This window comes from Empidonax traillii, unplaced genomic scaffold (genome assembly GCF_003031625.1).
Source record: "Empidonax traillii isolate 1590-97213 ecotype Southwest subspecies unplaced genomic scaffold, ASM303162v1 scaffold837:size744043, whole genome shotgun sequence".
Lineage (NCBI taxonomy): Eukaryota > Metazoa > Chordata > Aves > Passeriformes > Tyrannidae > Empidonax > Empidonax traillii.
Window position 1 is genome coordinate 147388 of NW_020956030.1, and position 10134 is coordinate 157521.

The following is a 10134-nucleotide window of genomic DNA, read 5'->3' on the forward strand; positions in this document are numbered from 1 at the left end:
CTGCAAATGACTGATAAGAAGAAAAAGAAAAAAATAATATTTATTTTATGATCATATGGAAGAAAGAGATTTCCCATGTCTTTTATCATCTTATTTTCTGCAATAGGGAAAATCCAGATTTTATGCAATATGTTAATACTGCTAAGCCAAATGTCATATAACATAACCAGAGCTATATGTTATTCTTTATTGCATTTGCATTCAGTAATACAGTATATTATTGCTTTTCTTTCATTAAAGAGACAGTATCTTTTTTCTTTTTTTTTTAAATTTATTTTAATATAGCAGGTGAAGGTTGCCATTCTGCACACCATAATTTAAAAACAAAAGCAACGAAATTCTAGAATTAACTTTTAGCTCTATAAATGATGAAACCAAGTCATCAGCTGCCAAAGAATTTGTGGAACAATAGTTACAAACCAAACAAAAAAATTTCTTCTTGAGAGTTAAAACTAATGCTATTCTACACGATTAAAGAAGAAAGCTGAGAGCTGTATTTCAAACAGCAGAGATGGCAGGTTTCATCTGGTACATATTGTGGCTCTCAGCTTATATAGTTATACTTTTCTATTAAAAAGTGAGGGACAAGGACATTTTCTTGTGCTCTCTCTGTATTTGTTACGATAATGAATTTCCTTTTTGAAGGCACTGCCTCTCTGCACAGAAGATACCTGCCTGTGTGAGAGCTGAAGACAGCTTATGTACATGCACACAAATTTACACAGTGAAATCTGTTTTAGGTGACTACCCAAAGCACAAGCAAAACTCATTTGCAGAGTAGTGGTAGCTTTTAGGAAAGTGAAAAAAAAAATTCTGCTAGGAAATTTCAAGATACATGTAAAGAATCAACTAAACAAGGAATCTGTTAAGGTGCCTGGTCCTTACTGCAGCTTTCACCCTATATCCCATCAGTGCCACAGCCCCACGATAAGCCCAGCACAGACAGGCTTCAAGCTGGGCTCAGTCATGCTGACTCCAGTGGGCCTTGATACAGGTAAAGGCACACTCCTACAAAAAATTCATGGTAGCACATAGGTCTCCATATCTTGTCCCATAATCTTTACTCAGGAATTGCTCATGGACATAGTGCATAAACTGAGGATCGATAGGTTCGGCCCTAGCCAACTGAGTCTTAACAAGAGACTGACAAAAGCATATTACTGCTGAACGGTTTTGGTTTTTTATTATTGTGTACTCATATTAGTTTGGAGTGGTTTCAGAATTGAAGTAGGAGCACAGACAACTGACTACCAGAAACTTTGTCATTATGGAGATGAAATTAAATAGCTTTTCTGAGGTAAAAAGAAGTTTTGCCATCTGTCAGCAGCTGTCAGGAAACAGTAGTATTTTAGAAAAGCTTGGAAAAAGAATATGTCGAGTTCTGAATATGATAGTTCTCATAAAAGCTAGATTTTTGGATGGGAGTTAGAATTGGAGCACATACCCTCTCAGCTGAGGGATTTAATTTGCCAACATCTTCTACAGCAAGTCTGAGGAATTACATTTACTAAAGGCATCTGGATGTCCAGTATTTTCCAGCATTTTTTCATACATTAACAAGCTTGATCTCTCCCTGAAGGGAGAAGAAAAATTTACTTTAAGTGATTCTGGGGGTAAAAAATAAAGTGTGGGCCAACTTGGAAAATCCTTCTGAGAAACCAGCTCTAATTCTTCAAAATACAACAGGGATGAAAAAAAAAAAAACAACATATGTAGGTTTAGATCTATATAAAAATAGTCCTATTTTAAAAGAGAGAGACACAAATGCATATTCTCTACCATTATTACCATACAGTGTACTGTAGAGAAAAAGTGCCAGGGGAGAAAATAAATAGGGCAAAATTACTGTATATATATTCTTTACCATGGAGTGCAGATTTCCAAGTAGAATTTCAACAGTGGAAATAGATATTATAAAAAAGCAAACTATTTGGGAGAAAGGGGCATATTTAGTTATTCTTTCCACCATAATGTCTCCTATGAGTTTAGCTATTCGTCTTCTGAACTTTTCCTTGAAATTGTTGATTTCTGAAGGAAGTTCCCACCAGGAACCTCATCCCAGCACTTCCAGTGGGTGTCAGTGGCACAGGAGGTCTCAATCATGGGTCCTAAGGGAGAGCCTGTTTTCAAAGTGCTGACTCTGCTTCAGCACTTCAGTCCAATCTCTAGGCTCTCACATTCTCCTAACACTCTGTTCATCTCTTAGACACACAAGAAGTGACTCAGTTTCTTCTCCAGAGGGGCATGTGTTTGACCTGTTTACACCTTCAGTCTCAGTTAAGCTCCGCTACACAGGTCAGAGGAAACACAAGTGTGCTTGAAATGCAATATGTGCAATGGACACCCCAAACAGCTGAAATAGGATGAACATATTTTGGAACCAACCCTCTGAGGAAGGGTGAAGATTTTGCCAGCTGTGTATGCCTCTAAACCCTTTTGTTATTTTCACACTGAGAACTATCTCAGCAGAAGGGGCAAGAGGTTTATCAATGAGTCTTCATGAATCTCTTTACAGCCCTTCAGACATTACTCCTCCCAGCTGCCCTCCTCTATGATTTTGCCAGGATTTATTGTTCAGGGTAGGATAAGCGGAAAAGAAGATGTGGTGTTCCACTCCAGTGGAAAATGAAGGATGTCTGGGTGAAGACTAGATTGCCAGCTAGGACATCATTAACACAAACATACAAATCTTTCCATCAAGTCTTTAGCAGTGGGGGAAATTGAAGAAAGAAGAAGGTTACTTATAGTTAAAGGGATAAATCAGGCAGCAGAGGGATATATCTTCATAGAATACAAGATTTATTTGAATGTGTCTTTAGTCAGGGCAACACTGAGCATTGCAGCACCAAACTCTTATGTGTCTTATAAGTGGTGATTATACACCTCCAAATTAAGGTGGATGAAGCATGATCATGATATAAATTCGTGATACAATCCAAGACTCTACTGAGGAAAGTACCACCCCAGCCAGCGTTCTACACTGAATGGGATAGTCTTATTTTAGTCCTGCTATCTTGGGGTCATTCTCTGAGCATCAATAAGTTCCTATGTCTGCCTGGGATTAGTGTTTCTGAAGGTTTTTTATTGGACTGAGGCTCGTCTGCCAGCTTCTTGAATAAATTACAGATGTAGGATCAAGTGGTAACATGATACCAGCTAGAATGCAGTGAAAGAGTTTTGTTTAAATGCATATCAGTCCTCTCTCTAATTAGCAGTCTACTCTAATCGAATGCGAAAGAAAAACTGTTTTCATTAGTTTCTTTTATGGTGTTGTTCCAGTAGACACAAATAAATGAACTAATTTAATATTCTAGTAAAAATATATCAGGTCTGGTTACTACATTCATAGGAGAGACAGATGCTCTTTTCCTCCTCTGAGGAATGTCAATAAATTATACATTAAGCAGTCAATAATCTGGTAGCATTACCTAATTTTGATGGCCTTTACTGTAATTTCCAATGGGAATAGAGGATTTCAATCAAGTGTGCTCAGTTCTAGTTATTTCATTTGATGATGAAGAGCACCTAGCACTTTACAAGACCAGGTTTCTACATAGTAGTGGTACTTGACTATCATCAGCTACTAATCAGTTTTCTAGGAAAACTCTGAAAAGGAAGCAGAGCAGCTACATCAGTTGAAAGATATCAGGCCTTGACCAATGAGAAAAATAGTCACTACTTTTTGTTGGGTATGGAGAAGACCAGTAAAAACAAAGGCAGAATAAAGAAAATTGTCTGTCTTTCTCCCATTCCTTCCCTCTGTCCACCTTTCCCTTTCTTTAACAGAATCACCAGTCTTAAATAGAGCATAATTTTGCCTTAGTAGCTCTCTGAAAATTAAATGCATTTGATAAAAAGTAGAGTTTTCCCATTTCCTGTTTCCTACACTTGCAGGATAAAAACCAGAACAAAACAACTAATTTAAAAAAACTCAGAACAAAACAAATAATGAGGCAAAAGTATTCATTTTTTCATCCACAGAGAGATGTTCTCACATTGTTTCCTGTTCATCATTAGTCCACAGGTCCACTGAATTCTATGGGATTAATGCTATTCATTTAGGTGGAACTAGGATTAATGCTGTGGATCAAAATCTGCCGCTTTCAGAGCAAGTCCTTTCACTGACTTCAGGGAGGATTTGGAAAGACCAAGATCCCTATGAGCAAAGATAAACTTGCATGGATAAGATAAATAAACATGTGATCAGTTGAAAGACTGAAATGTTCCTAAGGTTTGTCCAAGGGTTTGGTCAAATAATTAGCTGCAGCTCTATGCAAAAGTCATGTTGAGCCAAAGCCTCGAGCTTTGATTTGATAGACCTTTCTTTTTCTGAACTCTAACAAGTTTCATTCAGGGTTTGAATATGCAAAAACTTACACAGGATTATAAATACAAGAAGAAAGACTGAAAATAAACTACAATATTTTCACTCCCACAAGTGGAAATTAAATTTAAAAATTCTGATAATTGCAATTTTTATTATTAACCCTTAATGACAATTTATTTATGTAGTTCTTCAGAAGCTGCTTGGTTTCATTTGTTTGTTTTCTTTTGCTTTGTTCAAAACCAGATTTTTGGCCTTTTAAAGATTCAGATTGAACTATGCAGCTACAAATTACATGTTTATGTTAAGATATTTGCAATTAAAATTATTCTACTCTTCTGTTATTCCAAATTGTATGACAGAAAGCTCATGTTAAAAGCAGATTTATTTAACTGTGTTTAATCTCGTTTCCTTTTTCTTTTCCCTTGTTATTTGGGGTTTTTTTCTTTCTTCAGAGTTAAGGACTGGATTTCATTTGAAATGGGCTAAACTGGCATCCGTGTTTTTTAACTATATGGAATGTCCTATGATTCTTAGCATTGAAAAGAGGGCTATATGGTCCTGTCAAAAAAAAAAAAAAAAAAAAAAAAAAAAAAAAAAAAAAAAAAAAAAAAAAAAAAAAAAAGGCTGTAAATTGTAATAATATATTAAATATTGTATTATTATAGCTACTTTAGTTAAGCAACTAAAGCTATCTTTAATTTTTTACAGAGAACTTTGATGAAATAATTTATTACAATGACTCACAGAAAAACTTGTTTTCAAAATGACAGGAGAAACTGTTGAAGATTGTGAAAAAAATACTAAAAATAATGCTATATTAAGAATAAATTTAAAGATGCAAAGAGTGAGTCTGACTTTTTGGGTCAGGGATTTGTGAATGAAATTAAATCCAAGGTGTTGGGGGGAATAATGCTTAAATTTAAAAAACTTTCTTCTCAAAAGAAAAAAAAAGGAAAAAAAATCCAAACACTTGTGTTCTAGCCTGGACTGCAATTACTATTTCATAAAATGCCCTTGACAGAAATATAAAAATTGAGGTAATTTCCTCATATTCAACTGTGTTTCCAGACTGTGGTATATAACACAGCATCAGTACTTTATAGCAGTTCAACTCAGATCTCTTATGAAGGGAACACAATGAGAAGAAATGAAAAATAATACCCATGAAAGAAAAATATTTAATTTTTAGAACACGTGTACATCAAATTTAAATGGTGCAACATCTACAAAAATACATGTTCATTTATTACCTGTGGGATATTCAGTAGTTTACAAGGAGGATCTGAATGTATAAGTGGTATTCAATACTTCATCTAGTCGCACAAGGACTGGGTCTTCCCAAAAGGGATTGACAACAAAACAACAGCTCAAAGAGGTGAGTTCAGAGACATTTACAAGTCAGATTTCGAATGCTTTAGGAACTATTTTGGGTGACAGTAAATAATAGCAACATGTCTGTGGAAATCAATGCTGACCCCTCTGATAACATGAATCAAAATACAGTGAAGCTGACATAAGGTACTGCAGCAAATAACAGGTGAAAATAAAAAGTCATTTGTAACAATATAAACTGTAAATCTGGTGAGAAAACAAACCAGAAGTCTCACGGTTTACTCACAGATGTGTAACCTGATACTGCTCCTCACACTTTCACAGCCACCCACCTTTTTGACCTACCCAGCTGCTGACACAGGTAGGTACATGTAATTGGGTGAATTAACTGCTCTATTTCGACATACAGATTTACTACAAACTCCTTTTTCATGTCATCATGCCTGTCTTGAAGCCAGATTATTTTCCTTGCTATGAATAGCATCTAACACTGTGAATGAGACCAATTTCACTGACTGAGTAAACTAAAATCTGACAAACAACAGTGCCAGTTTTTCATTAGGGCACTGGCTTCTTAGGAGGAGATGTGAGGAATCCACTTTGTCAAGGTCTCCCCCACTGCAATGAGACTGAGGTTTCAATTTATGTACGCAACTTCATCAAGTATAAAGTTAAATGTGACTCCTATTCTAAGGAAACAGTCTGGAGCATAAGATGAAATATTTTTTCTGGCTGGAAATTTTCACATGGGATGAGAAAAAGGAAACAGAGCATGTGTAAACCAAAATAAAACTCACTAAGGTTATGGTATATATTTAAGGTTATTTCTAGAACCCTGTAGTTATTTTTTTTCTTTATGTCATACTTTCCATCTTTTTTACTTTAAGGTTGGATTGTTCCACTTTTTGTAACAAAACTTCACAGGATTATACTAGTCTATACTCTAAACTGAAAGTGATGGACTACATTCCTCAAAAGTAAATACATTTACCAGACCAAGCAAGAAAAATTTTTTTCAAGCATGTGTTCATCAGTTCTACCCAGTCCTCATCCATGCCCACTTTCTTACTATAGCCTCCTGCTTAATATTTTGTAGAACAGTCTAAGTTGGAAGAGACCTTCAAAGATCATGTATTTCCAATGCCCCCTGACATGGGCAAAGACACCTTCCACTAGACCAAGTTGCTCAGAGTTCCATGCAGCCTGGAGTACTTCCAGGGATGGGGTATCTGCAACTTATTTGGGCAACCTGTTCCAGTGTCTTACCACTCTCACCGTAAAAAAAAAAAAATCTTTTTTTGTATCCAATCTATACCTACCCTCCTTCACTTTAAAACCATTCACCTTGTGATGTTACTCCAGGCATGGTACGCAGTCTTACAGTCTTGCTGAGCCCTGTGTATGTTTTGTAAGGCTACAGTAAGGTATCCATGGAGTCATCTCTTCTTTAGGTTTAACAACCCCAGTGCTCTCATCCTAACTTCATAGAAGAGGTGTTTCAGCCCTCTGACCATTTTTTTAGTCCTCCTTTGGATACACTCCATCTAGTACTGGGGAGCCCAGATGCAGTACTCCACGTAGCATCTCATGATAGTAGAGGAAGGCTTTGACCTGCTTGTCATGCTTCTTTTGGTGCTTCTGTCCAGCAAAGAACTGGCTTTCTGGGCTGCAAGAGCACATTGCTGGCTCATGTACAGTTTTTCATGCACTGATGTCCCTAAGCATTTCTTTATATGACTGCTCTAAATTCATGTATCCACCAGTCTGTGTTGATACTGGGGATTGCCCCAACTCAGGTGAAGGATCTTACACTTGGCCATCTTTACCTGAATGAGGTTCACAGGAGCCACCACTCAAGGCCATCAGCCCCTCTTGATTGAATCTCTTCCCTCAAGCATATTTTGCCCCTCAACTTGGTGTCAGCCACAAAGTTGCTGAGGCTGGGCTCGATCCCACTGGGCTCAATCCCACTCAGTTGATTAGGTCCCAGTACAGACTCCAGAGGGACACCATTTGTTACTGCTTTCTGCTTGGACGTTTGGTTACTGACTGCAAGGCCTTGGATGTGGCCACCCAGCTAATTCCTTATCCATTTAACAGTCCACCCTTCAAATCCATACCTCTCCAGTGTGGCAGCAAGGATGTTGTGTGGGACCATTTCATAGGCCATACAAAGTCTGGGTAGATGATATTTGTAGCTCTTACTTTGTCCACTGATGCAGTCATGTATCATAAAAAGCCACTAGATTAATCAGGTATGATTTGCACTTAGTGAAGACATATTGGCTGTCTCAAATCACCTCCTTGTCTTCCATACATTTTGACATAACTTCCAAGAGGATCTTTTCCATCATTTTACCAGGTGCAGAGGTGAAGCTGAGTGGTTAGTGGTTTCTAGGACCTTCTTTTACCCTTTCTACAAAGGGATGTGACATTTCCCTTTTTCCAGTACTGGGACCTTGCCTGACTGCCATGACTTTTCAAATATCATGAAGAGTGGCAACTACATCAGTTCATTCCCTCAGAACCCTGGAATGTGTCTGGTTGGTCCCATGGACCTATGCATGTTCAGGTTCCTCAAGCGGTCTTGAATCTGATCTTCACTTGTGATGAATGGGGCTTCGCTCCCCCAAGTTCCTGCCTTGAGGTTCAGTAATTTGAGAGATTTGCACTCCTATAAATCTTTATCTTTCCAGAACAGGAATACATCTCCTTGTCAAATTCCTAGACTTTTTCACCTTACCATTATTTTCATCTAACAGAGATTTAGTAAAGATTTTCAGGTAATTTTTTTTTTTTCCCACAAGGACAATTAAGCATTTTACTCTACTTATGCTACTCCTCAGATACTTCAGAGGAGCCATGGCTTCTGTGGAATATTTTAGAAAGCTACCAGGAGAAAATGTGACTTATAGAAAACTTAAATTCCGAAGACCATAAAAGTTTCAGAAACAGCCAAAACTGGAGGTGCAGCTAAAAATGGTACAGGGATAAGTAGTCTGAAACTAAGAGAAGAACAACCAGGCATAGGCATACAATCCTCTATAAACTTTTGTAATGCAGAGGACGTAACAATAAAAAGATAAGTGGAAGCCCATGTTTAGCACAATAGCGAATGAGAATCTAGAATGTAAGAACAAAATTTAAAACAAAAGCCAAATTTCCCAAACAAACTACAAGTCAGTTTTTGCAATTATAAAAATTATTTGTAATTTTGAGGAGTTTGTTTAATCAGAGTTGTGTTCAAGGGGGTTTTCCATCGTTTTAAAGGCCTCCTTTACTACTATTGAAGCTAATTTTTCAGGCTGCTCTGAAACACTTCTCTTCATAAGGTGACCAATCCTCTTGTCCTTGATAACACACTGAGATTATGGTCCCATTTCAAAAAAAAAGAAAAAAAAAAAAGAAAAAGAAAAAAATCTAAAAGCTGCTTATTAACTTCAAAAGTATAATTCATAAATAAGTGTAGTAGCCTTTTTTTTCCGAGGCAACAAGAATTTCACATTTGGCAGAAAACATACAACCTGTAATTAAATAGATTGAAGGATATAGCAAAGCTATTTTAGTGCTACAATAAGAACTTGGTGTATACAACAGCAAAGAATCATAATAAACTTAATTTAAATGATCCAAATTAAATGATACAAGAAGTACACCTCTTTTGTCAATATTAACTTTATTATGCATACCATTATATTCTCATAGGGAAAAATCAGTATCAGCTTCAAAACAAATCAATCTTTTTTTTTTTCTATCAGTTACTGGATATATGGTAGGAATACGATGTATTACTACTTTGTTATAGTAATATATAATTATATATTTACTTCATGGTGTCTTTGGGTTATGACAGCATTATAAAAATCCAGGCCTTCCACAAAAATCAGCCTTGCAAAAAAAAACCAGAATGTGTATATAGGAATTGAATCCAAAATCCAAGTGTTTTGAAATATCAAAGGATATATGGAAAGCATGTCAAAGTCAGCTGAGACTAAAGTGAATTTAAAAACCTGGAGGTTTTAGAGGAAGAGAAGGAAACTGGCATGATGGCTGGTTTGCCAAATTTTAAAACAGAATAAATTTCTACTCTAAATAAAATGCATTAATCTATCTATTATAAGCATAATAACTTAAATAAATAGATAGATATTGCAAATTGAGGCTTGCAGTGCCTGGCTGACATCTACTACCATCTCTACAGCAAATCTACTGCTCTGAGTCAGATAAAGAGAGTCTATAAAATGTATGGGAAAATAAAGTTCTTCACTGAAGATAAACATACTCAGAAAACTGTTTAAGCTACTCAGGGGAAACACAAATCTCACCTCTTCTCCACGTATATAATAATTCCATATTTTTGCAACAATTTATTCCCCAGGATTTGGACACCATATTCAACACTGAAGAGAAAAGATATGCCAAAATATCAAATACACTTCCTCTCTTTATGTGAGATATCCCTTCTCCAAATGCCC